The sequence below is a fragment of the Protopterus annectens genome, chromosome 13.part0 (assembly GCF_019279795.1).
Source record: "Protopterus annectens isolate FY-2018-M chromosome 13.part0, PAN1.0, whole genome shotgun sequence".
NCBI lineage: Eukaryota > Metazoa > Chordata > Ceratodontiformes > Protopteridae > Protopterus > Protopterus annectens.
The window spans coordinates 220,940,027-220,957,703 of NC_056747.1; the positions used below are offsets into that span (position 1 = coordinate 220,940,027).

General features: G+C 41.6%; 1 protein-coding gene across 1 annotated transcript in view; it reads left to right on the plus strand.

Annotated features, from left to right (window-relative positions):
- LOC122787175 (transducin-like enhancer protein 1) overlaps nt 1–17,677 on the plus strand; it is a gene marked incomplete in the record, with an annotated part of 508,503 nt that overhangs the window by 4,736 nt on the left and 486,090 nt on the right.

Below are 17,677 nucleotides of genomic sequence, written 5' to 3' on the forward strand. Positions count from 1 at the left end.
AAATGCAACCTGAAAGTCAAAGGAAGTGGTTGGGTGAGTTTGGGATGGGATGCTTTCTAAAACATTTTTTTTAAAGCAATGTATCTTTACTTTTTTCTAGCAGCAGTACCATTTTGAACTTTTATGCTGAATTAGGACATAAAGTGCAAGTATAGAAGAAGATGGTTTTGGCTTCACTAATAACATCCACTTTTCCACTTTGCTTCTTTACTTAGCATCACCAGTTCCTTGCAGTATTGCTGATTTAAAAAAAAAAAGTTTCATTTTAAATTACATCCCATCATGGATACTGGCAGATGAGACAGGGTAGATTAATTATTTTATGACCGAAGATGTGAGACAATGACTTTACATAAGTGTAGTAATGTGGTGTTATTTACTGTAGTGTCTTTGAACCAGTGGGGTGGTGTATTTATTGTTTTCTGTGCATAATTTAGGAATGCAACATGAATGAGGCCCATGTGAGGTGTCCTTACTTCTTGAAGTGCAAATGAAATGAGATCAAGGGACATTGTACACCCCGCGGAATGTTATTTCAGTCATAAATTGGGCACACACCTTCTGGAAAAAATAAAGGGCAGTTTAATTTAGTTGCAGTGCTGTGCTTGAATGTCATCATACATAAAGACCAGTGCAAGGTTTGGGATTTGTGCCTTCTTTCTTATATCTGGAAAGTTATTATATAGATAGTTGGACTGACAGTGACCTGATTCAGCAACAGCCTGGACTGTCTATAAAGCAAATGAGCACAATAAATATGTTTTGATGGTCACATAATTTGGTAGTGTGTGTGTGTGTGTGTGTGTGTGTGTGTGTGTGTGTGTGTGTGTGTGTGTGTGTGTGTGTAAAATGTAGCTCTCGGAATATTTGGAAGGTGTGGAAGTTTTCAACACTCCGTGTCAGAAAGAAAAACTGGAGTTTTTATGTTGAAGTTTTACTGCTACTTCGGAGGTTTAATTGGGCATTATATTAACTGAAATTGTAGAAAAAACAAGCAAAACTGTAGAGCCCACAATCCAAAAACCATGAAGGCGAATTGCCGAGGTAACAGAACGTATGTTGTGTATGGAATAAAGGAATCTTCCGTGCATCTCACCCTTTGGGCTCCTGTGTTGGTGGTTTTTGGATTATTAACAGAAATTGCAAATATTTAATTTTAAACTCTCTCGCTTTCATGACAAAACTGGAAATTAAGTAGGTGTATTGCTGTAGAGCCAAGCAGATGCCATATTCACATTACAACATGCATACAAGTTGTTGGAGCAACTTTTCGGTTTATGGGTTAAGCTTCTGAAGTTTATTTCTAAACTTGTGGAACAAGAGGTGAAGCCAAGGAGAAGCATCTGAGTGCGAGTGGTAGTCCAAACCTTTGTCTGGCCTACATCTGTAAGGGTGTAATGCAGTTTGTGTTCGGAAGGAACTTGGATAGTATACAGGAGTTGGAGGAAGAAATGAACAACAGTTCCAGGATAGCTGATGTGTGATTTAATTGCAATGAACCAGATTATTTTATTTATTTAATTCTATAACTGAGTAAGTGGACTGGTAGTCGGACCCTTTTCAGCCACAACCTGAGCATAGTTGTGCATTGTGAAAACAAACCAGTGTACATAAACTGAAGCAGGCTAGTGTAATACTAACTACATTGGCAAGCTTTTAACATGTAAAACACAGTTACCTTTGTTTGCAGCATGTACAATGTAGATAAATATTCAACAGCAGATTAAGTTAAGTACTGCCAGAAGCATGTGGAATGCATTTGTATCTTTATTTACAACATGAACAGTCAGCCTGGCTAGTCGGCAGCAGATCATTGATTGATTAATCTTTTGTATAGACTTTTGGATATAAGATGCAAAGACTAGCCATTATCCCAGAAGCAAGAGCATTTGCTGTCTTTTAAGTAGTTGCTGTTTTGAACAATTCTGATATCTCTTGTTGTCTCACTTCTACGGGGAAGTGGTTTCAGACTGCAGTGCCAAGCATATAAAATGCTTTTCCCTTGTGGAGGTTATAAAACTGGATCTAATAAAGTTTAGAGCATTTTCTTGGCTATAACTGTGGCTTGGCTGTTTGATTTATGTTTTTATTTTAAGGAGAGAGGAGTACCCCAGTTTCAATAGTTAGTTTGTAAATTGGTGTGCTACCTAGGAATGTTGCTGTCTGTGGCTCTGCATGTACAAATCTGCAGGTTTTATTAATAGTAGTTTGTATTTTGTCTTTGAACATGACTGTAAAGTTATCCGGGAGAGAGTCCATTTTCAGTCGTTGGACTAAGCATTCTATTTTGCGGGTAAGTTTTGGACCATCTTAAAGTGTTTAGACTGAAATTAAATTTACTAAGCTTATAGAGCAGCAAGTTATGATTTTACTGTTTCAGATGCTCTTGTCCTGTCAAAAAGAAATCAACCTGTTAATTTGGACAACTCATCAGACACTACAACAAATAATCTAGTCACAAGATGAAAAAACGTAACTATAAACTAGTGACAGTGCAAATTCAGAACTACATATAGTTGATGTGAGATGGTTAAGGAAGGGTGCTTAATCTAGTTTTTGAAATGGTTAGAGCCAGTTGGAATGACATTTTTTATATGAAGTGAAAAAAGGTGCAATTGAAGCTTTGAGATCGGTATGGGTACAGTAACTTGTTGTAAGACTATTATTAGCAGTGCATTGCATTTGGTGACAGGTTGTTGGATGTAAGATCTCCCTTATAGTACTTCCTTTCTGTCCTTTTCTGGGTTTTGCTAGTGTCTCAATCAAATAATATCATTTTGTCAAGTGGGAATCAAATCAGTTGAAATGAAGGAGCTGTTGCATTTTTCACAGATTGTAACGGTGTAGTTTTACAGTTAATGGCAGCACGTGTGTACATGTGATGGGGTGGGGGTGTTTTTTAAATTGAAATGCATTGCAGACTTGCTTTATTGGGCCGGTGATTGAGTATCCGTTATCAGAAGTTCTTTGTCGGGCCAGTATATTTGGGACTTTGAAGTTTGCTATTTGTATTAATGAATTTGTTTTGTGGTAGATGTGAAGGAGCCTCCAGGGCATATCTGCTTTAGTGTATTTCTGTTACACTTCCCTGCTTTTCATTTTGGAGATGTAAGACGCAGCTTTGCTGATTAGTTTCAGCAGCATGTTTTTTAAATCACCTATGAAGTCAGCTTTTTTTAATATCATTATTTATTTATTTATTTATTTATTTATTTATTTATTTATTTATTTATTTATTTAAATTTGTTGACCGGGAGTGTCCGACTGGACGTAGGTCCATTTTCAGCGGAGGCCCGGGGAGAAAAGCTCCACAGTTAAAATAAATAGACAGTATTTACATTGGATTACATAGTGATTAACAATTTACATAGCAAATATGAAGAACATAGTACATCAGTAGGCAACTAGAATCTTTATCTGTGAAGTGCATACCAGACATTAACAAATGTTACAAGAAGTAGTAGTTTGTGCTGTATAATAAGTACTGGCTTATGAGCATCTGAGCTTGCTATAATCAAGGTAGTTAGTGGAGTGGAAAGAAAGGTAGTGGTTGGATGGGGTGGATGATATTAGAGTGGGAGTTGCAAGGGCATAGCCAGCATGTTTTTAGTTGCGCTTTTAGTAAAGTTTTGAAGTGGGTGCATGATGGTAATTGTGGGTGGGAGTGAGTTCCATAATTTGGCTATGGCGCAAGAGAATAGTGCTTCACCAGCAGAGTTATTGGCTTTAGTGATCTGCAGGTGATTTTTGCTGCTGGATCTTAGTGGTCTGGTGGTGCGATAGGGTTGTTGTAAATTCTGGAGGGATGGGACATTTAGTGGATGGTTTACTAGTTTGTGGCGAGTTAGAGTTGATACCACTGAAGGAGGTGAGGGAGTTCAAGCCAGCCCAATTCAGCAAGTGAGAGACAGTGGTGACTACGGTAGGATGCCCCTGTGGCGAATTTGGCGATTTTGTTGTAGCAGGTCTCTAGCTTGTTTAGATCACATTGCCTTAGGTTGGTATATATTGGAGAGGCATAAAGTAGGGTGGAGATAAGGTGGGAATTTGCTATTGAAATCTTTGCTGCCTTGGTGAGAAATTGCTTATTTCTGTATAACGCTCCTAGTTTTTTGTGGACTTTTTTATAGTCATGGATATGTGAATGTCAAGATTTAGTTTGTCTATTTCCACTCCTAGCAATTTGATGTGTTCAGTTGGGTATATAGTGGTGTTGTCTTTTGCCGTGATGTTAAAGTGAGAGTTGTTTTGAGTATGTTTGGTGGGTTGGAAGATGAGTAGTTTAGTTTTGTTTGGGTTGAGTATTAATCGGGCATCGGATAACCATGTTTCAACAGAGGAAAAAGCTTCCTGTGTGACTTTTTGCAGGTTTGGTAGGGACTGGGCTGAGCAGATGATGGTCGAGTCATCTGCGTATTGTATGAGTGTGCCATGTTTGGTGGCAGAGGCTAGATTTATTGGTGTAAACAGAGAAGAGTAGGGGTCCAAGGATGGATCCTTGGGGAACCCCTATGGAGACAGGTAGTTGGGGACATATGTCATTCTGCCATACAACGAATTGTTGGCGGTCAGACAGGTAACTCTGAAACCAGTTGGTGACCGATTGTGAGAAGGATAGGTTATTGAGGACAGTGATAAGTAGTTTGTATGGGACCATGTCAAATGCTTTAGATAGGTCTAGGAAAGTAGCAGAGGAGAGATAGCTATTGTTTTTATGCTGAAGGATAGTGTTAGTAAAGGAGAGTAAGGCAGTGGTGGTGCTATGGTTTGGTCGGAAACCATGCTGAGTACTGGAAAGGAGGTTGTTAGTAAGGAGGTAGTCTGAGACCTGAGTGTGTGCATCTCTCTAGTATTTTGGAGAGTGGCGAGAGAATAGCTATGGGGCGGTAATTGGTTAGTTCTGTGGAGGGTCCGCCTTTGTGGAGGGGAATTATATGTGATACTTTCCACAGTGTGGGAACGTAACTTTCTGACAGAGATCGGTTAATCAAGATGGATACTGTGTAGGCCAGAACATCAGTTGCAATTTGTAGGTATTCACTTGGGAGGCTGTCTGCTGCTAATTTGGTGGGTTTAAGTTTAGTTAAGAGTTTTTTTATGTTGGAGGTAGGTACAGGAGAAAAAGAGAAGGCAGTGGGGAGATTACTAGTTGAAGGTGTGGGTTGGAGGGGAGGGGGGTTGTGGTGTTTAGCTAGTGATAGTATGGTTTGGGTGAAGTGTGTGTTGAATGAGGTAGCAATATTTTCTGAGGAGTGAGGGATGTTAGGAGGAGGGGTACTGACTTTACCTGGGTGGAGGATGGAGTTTATGGAGGACCAGAATTGTTTGGGGCTGTGTTGTGAGGAGTCTAGGGCAGACTGGTAGTATTGGGATTTGTCCTGTTTTATTAGCTTTTTGACTCTCTTGCATAGTTCTAGGAATTTCTGTCTAGCTGAGGGGGTTTTGGTTTTGCGCCAGTGCTCCCAGGCTTTATCCCTGTTTTTCATTTCTGACTTAGTGGTTTTCTGTAGCCATGGGGGGGGTTGTGCTTTGGTTCTGGAGAATCTTATGGGGGCATGGTAATTAAGGATGTTCAGGAAGGTAGTATTAAAAAAAATTCAACTGCATCATCTAGACTGAGGTAGTTTAGAGGATGCCAGTTACATTCTTTGAGGGATGAGATGAATGTGAGTTGGTTAAAGTTTAGTTTTTTATGTATTTGATGGCAGATGACAGGTTTAGTTGGTATAGGTATTTTTTGAGTAGGAATGTTGGGGAGTGATCACTGAGGCTATCTGATAAGCGGCCTGTTTATATATGACTGGGGACTCTTACTGACTAGTATCCAATCCAGGGTAGTGTGCTTGGAGGAGTTTTTCTTTATCCTGGTTGGTGACTGGACTAGTTGAGTGCAGCCATGAAAGGTGTACATGATGGGTTGGATTGTTGCCAGAACAGGATTGCCAGTCAATATTTAAATCACCTAAGATGATAGTTTCTTGGGGGAGATGGTGGGTAGACCAGCTGAGGAGGTTTTCTAGGGGAGGGATGTTTTGGCCAGGTGGGAAGTAGCATCCAGTTATGTTGATGGTTTTGTTGTGGTTAATTTTAAGGTTGGTATATATTATTTCTTCATTGCCTATTTGTGGAGCTGATGATTTTAAGATCTGGATGTTTAGATGCTGTTTAAATATTATAGCTACACCACCTCCATATCATGGTGGATGACTGCCCGGATTGGCATCCAGTTTAAGAGGAATGAATGGGGGAGGGGGATCGCCTATTTTGTTGTGGAATGAATAGACCTGGGCTTATGATGTCCTTCCATTTCACTGTTGCAGTATCTCTTACAACTGGGATCCCCTGCCAGGGGCAGCCCGACGACTGCCAGTGTGCCAAAGCCTTTAGGTTGCTCTAAGGTATGTCGTATGTCACACATATGCTCCCCGTGTATAGCATAGGGCATAAAAGTGATGTTCAGGATGTACCATCCTCAGACATTGCCACCAGTCTGAACGCTCGTTTCATTACTGGTTCACCAAGCCATTGCAAATAAGTGCCCCATTGGGGTTTTTGATCTTAACTTTTTTCATTTTGTTTGTTGCTTGTGGGGTTTCATACCATTCAGAAAGGGTAAATGCCAGTGCGGGAGCCAGATTCCCCATAAAGACTAGAATGAGCAGTGTTTATTTTGTCTCAGTACTTCCCACAACCATACTTCTGTTCCATTTGTCAGGCTTTCATCCCAGAGACTCTCTGCAGTTGTCTTTCTTTGGACTTGTATTTAGAGAACCAACTTCTTAAGCCGTTAGCGAAAGACACTCTGGAGGGAACTTCCCATTCTGATGGTCAACCATCCTTGAAGAAGGCCAAGAAGTATTGGTCTGATTCTTCCGCTGCTGGATGTCTCTCCCAAGGCTAGAGAAAGCCTGGAGGTTTGCCCATTGGATTCCTCCATCATGACCCCTTCGGAGGCCGGCATGGATCTGACCTCATGCATGTCTCTGGAAGCTTCACAGACATCCGTTTTGGATGTTCAGGGGAACCACGGCTGGTTATTACCAAAGGGCCTCGAGGTGTTCCTCAGATTCTAGTCAGAGAGGAAGTTCCAGTTACGATTTGTGGAATGTTGTCCGGCATCTGAACCTAAGTTACAGGACGGAGGTTCCTTTGAAAAAGAAACAAAAAAACAAAGCATTTTTGTCCTACTGCTAATGACCCTCAGCGTGAGTGGCAGAGTTTCACTCGGGGTTAGTTTAATGCCCTTTTGGCTTTGAAACTTCCTCAAGGAGTCTTTGTTCCTGCTCCACCTTGGTCCTCAACTCCTCCTTAAAGGCTTGGGGAAAAGGATTTCTCTGAAGATGATGTGGATTCAGATGGGGAATCCCTTGCTTATTCATCCCAGATTCCTCCTCTTTTAGATTGTGGCTCTGAGGAAGAGGAGTCTACTAGTCTTGACACATCTTTGAGGAGATTTTCTTTGGGGACATAATTTCCAGGATGATGGTATTTTTTAAATGGTTTTGTGCTCAGGTTTCTGAGATGCAGAGTAGGTGTTATGCGCTTCTGCAGATGGACTCTTGCAGTCCTTCTGCTGTCCCTCCTGTTTTGGATGCCTTTTCTACTGCATCTCGGGCTCCAGATTCCCAGCCCCCCTACCCCCAAAACACCCAATAGGTTTTACAGGATGCCTGAGGATTGTACATTTCTTTATAGATGTCCTTCAGCTGACTCCTCTGTAGTATCTGTGACGTCTCACAACCTCATTTACTACCTTCTACAAAGCTTCTTCCTTCTGATAGACAGCAGGACGGTGGAAAGGCTAGGTAAGAAGGATTATTCCTCTGCTACCTTTTACTTTTAGGGCTGTAAATTACCAAACTCATATGTGCTGATATATTTTGGCTCTTTTCTCAGGCCTGTCAGGTTATTTCTGACCTTCCTGATTCTGAAGGGAAGACTTTGCCTCTCTCCTTGTGAGGGACTTTTTCTCCGGTGGTTTGCCATTCTTTTAAGTGCAGCTATGATGCAGCAGATGCTTCTGTTGCTGCTGCTTTTTGGTTCTGTAATGAGGATATATTCTTGGCTTCAGCTTCAACCTTTGCCTGATGATATTAAGTTAGGCTGATGCATGCTCCTCTGGATAACAAACACCTATTTTGTGCAGCTGCTGCTAATTTAAGTCCCTTCAGGATAAGGACAAGTCCTTGCAGGAAGTTAAACATGTTTTTGTTTCTCCTGTGCCTAAGTTTCAAAGAAACTACCCTAATAAGCCATCTTTTATTCGTAGGCAGTCTCACACTCCTCTCAAGGGTAAGATGGGGGGTAAAAGGGCCCTTCCTGCTAAAGCTACCCATATTCCTGTGATCCAAGAATCTCCTTTTCCTGACTAACCAAGTGCTGTCAAACTATCCCGTTCTTCTCAGCCACATTCCTCTTTCTCTGTCTTTCCCTGTCTCTTCCAGTTAGATTCCTTGGTTCTTTCCATTATCCACCTAGAGTATTACATTGGCTGGAAATGTATTCCCCTTTCAAGGCCATTTCTCAGCCCCCTTCAGGAACAGTTGGCTTTCTTTGTATGGGGTGCGTCAGGATCTTTTGACTTGGGGAAACTATTCAATAAGTTCCAGTTTCTCAAAGGGGGAGGGGATTTTACACTAGAATGCGTTTGGTTCTCAGGAAATGGGGCACTTGGAGACCCATTCTAGACCTCGCTCATTTGAACACCTTTCTGCTTATCTTTACATTCCTATTTGTCCTCTTTTCAAGAAGTTTTTAAGTTTCTCTGTTGCTCACTGGCATTTTCATTTCTATGCTTTGCCACTTGGCCTTTCTACAGACCCAAGGGTATTCACCAAATTCCTCGCTCCTGTGATTGCTTTTTGCAGGATAAGGGGGAATACAACTCTTTCCCTACTTAGACAGTCTCCTGCTTCAGGCATCATGTCCAGAGATTCTACTGCAGCATCTTCACTTTGCCATTTTCCACCATCAAAGTCTGGGGTTCAGTATAAATTTCCAGAAAGTCCTTTCGGACTCCTTCACAGGATCATTTATTTCTGGAGTGCAGGGTCCAGACTTCCACTGCTGGCATCCCTGTCTCCTCCCAAGGCCTCAACTCTCATTTCTTTCTTTCAGTCGCTTCTTCCTTTGGCCTTAATCACAGCAAGAGAGTTTCTGAGAGCTCTGTGTTTTATGGCCTTCATCATTCCTATGCTCCCATTTTGCCAAACTCCACATGAGAAAACTTCAGTGGTTTCTAAAGTCATTTTTGCTTCAGCATGATCATCCCCTAGACTTTTTAGTTCCTCTTCTTCCATGCCTCAAGCTGGAATTTCAGTGGTGGATTCAGCAGTTGACTTTCAGTCCAGAGCTCCTTTTACAACCACCTCTTCCCTCTCAGGAGCTGTTAATAGATGCTTCAGATGTGGGATGGAGAGCATCCTTCAGCTCTCTAAAGGTGCCAGGAACCTTGGTCACCTCAACAAAGGAAAGACCCCATCGGTGTCAAGGAGATGCCAGCTCTTCTGCAGGCTCAAGATGTTCACCCTCTGTTTTCCCCAGGGCCTCTAAAGGTGTTTGCAGACAATACCACAATGATGTGATATGTCAACAAGGGGTGGGGGGGGGTGAGATATTCCACCCTTTCCAGGTTAGCTTTTCTAGTACCATGAGACTCTTCAGGCAGTTTATATTCCCTCAGGTCAGAACATTGTGGCAGACTCTCTGAGCAGATCCAAAGCACAATCCTATGAGTAGATGTGTCACAGGGATGTGTCTCCAAGTATTGTCCTCCAGTGGGGTACTCCTCAAGTAGGTCTATTTGCCTCCCCTCTGAACAAACAACTTCTTCTCTTTTTGTGCCAGAGTCACAGGTATTCTGGTCTAGAAGGTGGATACCCTCTCTTTTTCTTGGAAGGGGATGTTTCTTTATGCCTTTCCTTCCCTTCCCCTCATTCCAAAAGTCCTGTTCAAAATGCAACAGGATGCCCCCAAAATCTTGCTGGCGACTCCCTTTTGGCTCAGGCAGCATTGGTTCCCTCTTTTTGCATTTAGCCAAGTGCAGTCGTCACAAGTTACCTCACAGGGTGGATCTACTCGCACAAGACAAGGGATCTCTCGTGCACCGTCGCCAGTCCATTTTTCAGCTGACACCTTTTTTCTGAGGATGTGTTTATGGTCCTGCAGGAGGCCAGGAAGCCCACAACTAGGAAATCTTACTTCTCCAAATGAAATAGGTTTTCTGTTTGGTGTCTTTCTCGTAACCTGGGTACAGTTTCATGGATGTTCCTTTTAGGTTCTATCTTATCTGTGTGAACTGCTCAATGCTGAGTTAGCTTATTCTTCTGTTAAGGCCCATTTTATCTGCTGTCCATGCTTGTCTGCCTTCATCACCTTCTTAAACTTTTAGATTTGAAGTTGAACAGTTTCTTAAAGGCGTCCTTCATATTAGATCTCCCAGGAAGCCTGTTCCTCCTCTCTACTATCTTTTAATTTTGTTTTAGAATAATTACTCCAGGCTCCTCCTGAGCCTGCATATTCAGCTTTCTTTCAGTACTGCCCTTGGAAGGCTGTACTTTTTTGTTGGCCCTTACTTGAGACAGATGAGTGTCTGAGCTTTAAGCCTTTATGGCTTGTCCTCCATGGGGACAGGGTGTCTTTTTTTTTTTTTTTTTTTTTTTTTTTTTACTACTAATTCTTCTTTTATGCCCAAGGTGGCTGAGTGGTCTCTTAATCAGTCCATTCATTGTCTGATTTTTTTTTTTTCCCTTCTCCACAATCTGCTAGCGAGAAGGTGCTTCACAGCTTGGATAGGCATAGACAGCTCTGATTTTGTTTGGGTAAGACTAATACTTTTCATGCATCTGATCAGCTGTTTGATTCTTTTCATGCTGGATCCTTAGGATTGGCCATTTCCAAACAAATTCTTTCTTCTTTGATTTTCTAAAACCATTTCTTTTTGTTGTTCCTTCTATGGCAAGAGCCTTCCTTCTTACGTTTAGGCTGATTCTACTAGGGCTGCAACTTTTTCTGGTGCTTTTCTCAAGGGTTTGGATACAAACTGTATTCTTGATTCAGCTACCTGGTCTTCTGTGCAGACATTTACCAGGCACTATAAGTTGGATGTGATTTCCAGAGCTAGAGCTGGCTTTGCTAGGGCCATTCTCCATGGGTTTCTGGAGAGCTCTGCTGGTCCTTCCTTCGCTTCTTCCTGAACTTTTACACTCTCTCCCTATCGTAAAGAATACGGCAACAGTGAAATGGAAGGACATAGTGCAGTTGTGTAAGATCTTACCATAATGGTAGATGTCCTTTTCACTGTTGCAGTATTTGCTTCCTCCCTCCTTACCCCTGGTTCCTTTCTCTTCTGGATGTACTGATTACCTTTAATCCGTGGACTGGTATTCCTACTGTGGCTCTCAGTTCTGAGGATAGTACATCTGGACATCACCTTTATGCTATATGTGTGACGTACGGCGTACCTTAAAGCAACCTGAAGGCTTTGGTATACTGACCAGATGGCAGGGGATCCCTACTGTACTGAATACTGCAATAGTGAAAAGAGGGGCATCTATGGTTATGGTAATATCTTGCACAACTGTACTTTCTGAAGGTGATTTGATACATCTTACAAGATTTTGAGGTGAAGTAGCAGCCTGTATGAGAGTTCATAAAAGTATTTGTTTGACTCCCTTATTTATATGCACACACAACCAGAAAAGGTGGCAGGAGTTGTATGCAAACTGAAAGCATTTGATTTTATTCACCCTTGTCCACTAGCCTAAAAGTACAATAATAGTGACTACTATCTTAAAGATGCATCAGTTCTTCAAGCTGTGATTTCATTGCTGGGTTGAACTGCAAGACCTAGTGATAGGAATAAAGATGCAATCTTTTTGTGTACCAGCTGTAGTGTGAAATGTAGATGATTTAAGAATAGGCAGACCTGTTCATGTCTATTTGGTAATGGAAGTTGTTAAAACTGAGGACTGTCAAACTATATTGTTTTCCTAATGGTAGTCATCCTAATATGGGAGGATTGAGGAGCCCTGTGAGTGAAGATGGGATAAATCCATTTGTCTGTAATGTAAATGCTTAAAAGGATGTCTGTCTAGAAAGTAGTTCAGTGACAAAAGTTTAAATACTGGAAGTTAATGTTTGATTTATTTTTTGAGCAAGTGGAAGAAAGGGATGGCTGCTGGGGTCTTTAGAAGGAAGCAGTCTTGGTGAACAAAAGGCTTGTACAATGACTGGCCATTAACATTTGAAAACGAGTATGCTGATTGGTCAGCCCAACCAGCGTGCCAGTTGTAAATAGAGTTTATACCAATGGAAAAAGGTCCAGTTGCCCGGACTTTCTTCCATTGATATATGCTATAACTTTTTGAGTTTTCCTCACCATTAAAAAAATAATAGTAGTAGTAATAATAATTAGAAATGTGGACAGTCCGGAGGTACGAGAGAGACAGGATAGAGAAAATACTAGTAAAATCTGGTATGTTATTCAAAACTAAAGAAACGTACTCTATTTTCCTTGTATTTTTTCCATCCTGTCTCTTTCGTACCTCCATACTGCCTGTCTGGATTTCTAATTTTATGTAGCTAAATAGCCATCCAAACACACACACTGCCAAACAGTTAAGAGATCTGGGTGTAATGTGTAAAACAGCTGCCATAACTTGCACCGTCTTGACAAATACTTTTAAGAATCAGGTCGCACAAAAATAAAACTAATAAGATGAGACAAACACAAAGCGTAGCTTGCACATATGTAAACTGAATGGCTATATAAAATTAGAAATCCGGACAGTCCAGAGGTACACGATAGGATGGAGAAAATACTAGGGAAAAAAATTTTAAAAAGAAAAGATACCTGATTTTCCTTGTATTTTTTCCATCTTGTGTATCTTATACCTCCCTACTGTCCAAATTTCAACATTTAAAAAAAAAAAAAAAAGAGCAACAGAGATCTTCTTTTCCAAAGCACTGCTGTACTGTGTAAATATGGGAATGAAAGTCCCATACGCATGTGCAGTACAAATGCAGAAGAGCAGGATGATGCCTTTTATACAAGGACATTATTTAAGAAAAGTAACTAATTTATGTTCTTAAATGTTATTGTGCAATAGCGTAACCCACGGCTGGGTGTGGGTTATGCTGGATTTACTCACGGTTGGCTTTGTTTGGTCTGTTGGGCTTCACCCTTGTGACCCAACCATGCCAGCCATGGGTAAATCCAGTCCAGCATTGTCCATATCCAGCTGTGGGCTATTGCTATAATAACTTAAATTTGAGGTGGGTAGAGACTGGGGTGGCACAGTGGCTCAGCGATTAGCATTGTTCCCTCACAGCAAGAGGTTCCCTGGTTCGATTTTCTGCTGGGGTGCCTTATGTGTAGAGTCTGCATGTCCTCTCTGTGGCTGCGTGGATTTCCTCCAGGTGCTTCGGTTTCCTCCCACATTCCAAAGACATGGTCTAGGTGAATTGGACACTGTAAATTGGCCATAGGTGTGAGTTTGGTGTGGACTGGACCCCATGTGCATACATGGTTGGAGGGTTGGCAATGGGCTAGCAACCCAACCTCGTAAAACCCGTCACTGCTAGAGAGCGCTTGTTGCCAGATGTGCTTAATAGTACAAAAAGGAAGATCGAGAGGATTATGTTACTGGTAGAAATGTTTCCCCTCTACTTTCTTACATGGCCTTAGTGTTTAAAGAAGAGGGAGGTTTAGTGAAGGTTATTCTGCATGATAAATTGGAGTTACAACTGTGTGTGTTATAGGTTGTTGTAAAGCAGTTTCAAACTTACCTGAGCACAATTTTATCAAAGTAAAGCTGCATGGGGGATTTTAAGTTTTTTATTGACTGTTAGTTAAGAAGTGCATCAGTCGGTTGATGGAGGGGGTGAAACCCCACATGATTATGATATAGGCAAAGTTTGTCCATGGGCTGGCAAGATGATGGAATATTGTCCTTGACTGAAGAATATGCTTATTTAATGTTTTAAGTTGTGTCCAAATGGGAATAAATGTTGTGCATTTTTTGTCATTTTACTGAAAACTTGCATTCTGCAGTGTTTATCAACAGACATTTCCTATACATAGGTGATTTATATATGGAGAAACTGGTAATGCACTAGTTATTCAGTACCTCTATGCATTCTTTATAAGACTAGAATGTAGGCATGTGTGTTTTTGCAGCTTACTCAACAAAGGTAAAAGTAAAGGCAATATCAAAGCCAGTGAATATCTGGCGAATGTTGGTTTATGCCGCTAATTGTCTTTTACCTTTCTTTCCTTATTTTTTTTTTTTTTCTGAGGAGAAATGGTTTGGGTTTCTTCTTGCAGCAGAAAATAATGGAGTGATCCTTGGAGGGGAATGGCTGCCATTAGGGGAATGGCTGCCATTAAGCTAAGAAATGGATTATATTCAGCAGCCCTTGCCACCTTTGGAGTTCTTAGCTGCATTTTAACATTTAGTTGTTTCTTCTCATCCTGATTTATTGCAGTACGTAGTACTTTGGTCTCACAAATTTGTGTATCCTGAAATGAACGTACAACCTGCAAGGCCTGTTTTTTTCATGATGCTAACTTCAATGTTTTTTATGTGGTTAAAGAGAAATTGTTGCCCAAGTACTCTGGCCAATGACTATCCACAAGTAAAGTGCAAGTAGCAATTCTCAGGTTATGCTTAGGAATTCCAAATAGGCTGTCATTTGCCTACCTTGCACCAGCACTGTTGAATTCCTCCATGCCTTGATACGGGCATGTAACACTGAGGCTTCATTCCAAAGGTTCTCTAAATACAGTCCGCTTAGAAGTGTTTAGTTAAACCCGTGTATGTTTGCTTTTTTTATTTGATTGCTTGTTGTAAGGATTCACTTTAATTTTACACACACACTTTATTTTGTTAACTTGGTTACTGTATTTAAAGTGCAAGTGACATTATTTGTAGAGAGAAGTGAGGGCATGAGAATTGTTCATGGTAATGATCATATCTGTCTATGACAAAATGGGAAGGATTATACCAGACCTGTTGACAGGAGCTATTTCTGGGTTCTGGAAGGCAATGGACCTGTCACACCTGACACAGGACCCCCTTTCTGCATTTCTGGAAATACTGGGAAACCTAAAGGTCCTACCAAACACCCTGATAACTGAGTGATTTCAATTACCCAAACATTAACTGGGAGAACTACTCAAGTACCAACTCCCTTGCCCAACATTTCCTAGAATTTATAAACTCAAACGCCCTGGATCAACTGGTCAACACCCCCACCAGAGGTGACAACATATTGGACCTGGTCATCACCAACTTGGGCGACTGGTGTTCCACACCGGAGGTCAATCCCTTGTTGGTTAGATCTGACCATAAGCTAATCACTCTGGATATCCACATTTTGCCCCCACCCCCGGTCAAAGAAACCAATGTGAAAAACTTTTCAAAATTAAACTTCACGTTACTTAAGACCGAGGTGGAAAGTTTGAAAGCCCCCATGCTAAAGGATAACGGTGCCCAAGCTGCAAAATCCTTTACTAATGCACTCTACGGGCACCTACAAGAATGCATGGATCGTGCTATCCTAAGCAAAACCAAGACTCGCTCCTCCAAGAAAAGGAAACCAGTCTGGTGGATCCCTGCCATAAACAAGCTATACAATAGAAGGACTCCTCTGAAGAAGAGGTAGATTCAAATGAGGAATCCCTTGCTTATTCATCCCAGATTCCTCTCCTTTTAGACTGTGGTCCTGATGAAAAGGAGTCTACTAGTCTTGACTAGGACAGAACCCACATGGTAAGAGTTGCGGGAGCTAGATCTAACTATAAACCGGTTGCGGGAGCTAGATCTGACTATAAACCGGTTACAAGTGGCGTTCCCCAGGGCTCAGTCCTAGGATCCCTCCTGTTCAGCATATACTTCTCAGAGGTACAGGCAAGCACAGAAGGTCTATGGCTGACCAAGTTTGCAGACAACTGCAAACTAGGGACTATAATTGACTCTCTGGCGGACACAGACATCCTCCAAAAGGGTCTTACTGAGACAGATAACTGGTGTCAAAACCATGGCCTCAAGCTAAATGCCAAAAAGTGCGTAGTCATCCACTTTGGAAAAAACAAAGTACCCACAAACTACCACATAGGTGGTAGCTCCCGAAGTAGGAAGACGTAATAAGGGATCTGGGGACCCAAGTAGATAGTAATCTCTCCTTTGATAATCACATTGCCAAAGTGGTTAGGAAAGCTTTCTATGTGGCCCACCTAATCACAAAAGGGTTTGCATCCAGATCAAAAGAGGTCATTGTACTCCTCTACGCATTACTCATCAGACCCATTATAGAGTACAACGTCCCATTTGGGATGTACCTTACAAGATGCCTGCAATAGCTGGAAAGACCACAGAAGTACCTCCAGCTGTACTCAAGTTGCATACCGCCTACTCCGAGGTGATCTGTGCCTGACATACAAGGCCATGTCCAATCCAGAATTGATGGACATGCTCCATCTAAAGAAAACCCATATCTCCTCGAGCCACATGCTCTAGGGATCTTAACTTCACCACAACAATAAATAGAAAGTGCTGGTGGGATAGATTCCTGTCCCAGAGACTTCCCATGCTCTGGAACAAGATTCCAATCTACATTAGGCAGAGCTCCTTGCTAACACTTTTCAAGAGAAACCTTGACGAGTGGATGGGAAGTAGAAAGTTTACCCTGGGGATCACTTAAATGGCTCTGCTGGACAGAGGCAGAGGGACCTAATCTAAGGGGTCAGCGAAAGCCAACACAATTCCTGCTAGGCTTATAAATTCCTTCGGGCAGATAACCTAGTACCTACCTATGGAGCAAGAGATTATCGAAGAAGTTATAATTTCATTGCTGCTTGACTTATTGTATGATCAGGCCAGTACTCCAGACTGCTGTCCAGTAATCTGTAAGCTGCTGTTGCTAGAAATATTAAAGGAGAAGTTAATTCTGGCAGTATTCAGTCTCCTCCTTCACCATAGTACCTTTGGTGACCAAAGGGCTGCTGGTGCTGAAATTTGTCATGGCACCTAATGTTAAACATGCTTCTGATACTTCCTGGTATCCCATTTCCCCTTTTTTCCCCTTTGGACAGCCACTGTTTTTGAAGCTCTGGTTTGTCTCACTGTATGTTGCAGCGTCAGCAGTGAGTTCTCTCTTTAGTTACTCTTTACTTAAGACTGTAGCTGTCTTTTCTATCTTGTATTTTGTTCCGTGACTAGTCCAAACTTTCCTAGCCCATTTGTGACCATTTTTAGTTGTCCGATTTTTCTAAGATTTCACTATCTTTGGTCACAGGAGTTTGCTTTTCTTCTGAATAACTAACTGTTGCATTTTTGGGGGCGTTTGGGCCAACCCCATGCATTGGGCAATGCATTGTTGCAGTGGTTAACATTGTTGCCTCACAGCAAGAGGTTCTCCGGTTCGATTCTCTGCTGGGATGCCTTCTGTGTGGAGTTTGCATGTTTCTTCCTGCATTCCCGTGGGTTTCCTCCCACATTCTTTAAAAAAAAAAAAAAAAAAAAATTGCGTCTGGAGCGTTTCTCCCCGGGCTTCTGCTGAAAATTACCGTTTCCCAGTCAACAAATGTTAAATAAAAAAAAAAAAATTTTTCTTTGGTAACCATGTGACCTGCATTTATCCTCCTTGCCTTTTGTAGAACCTTTTACATCTGCTT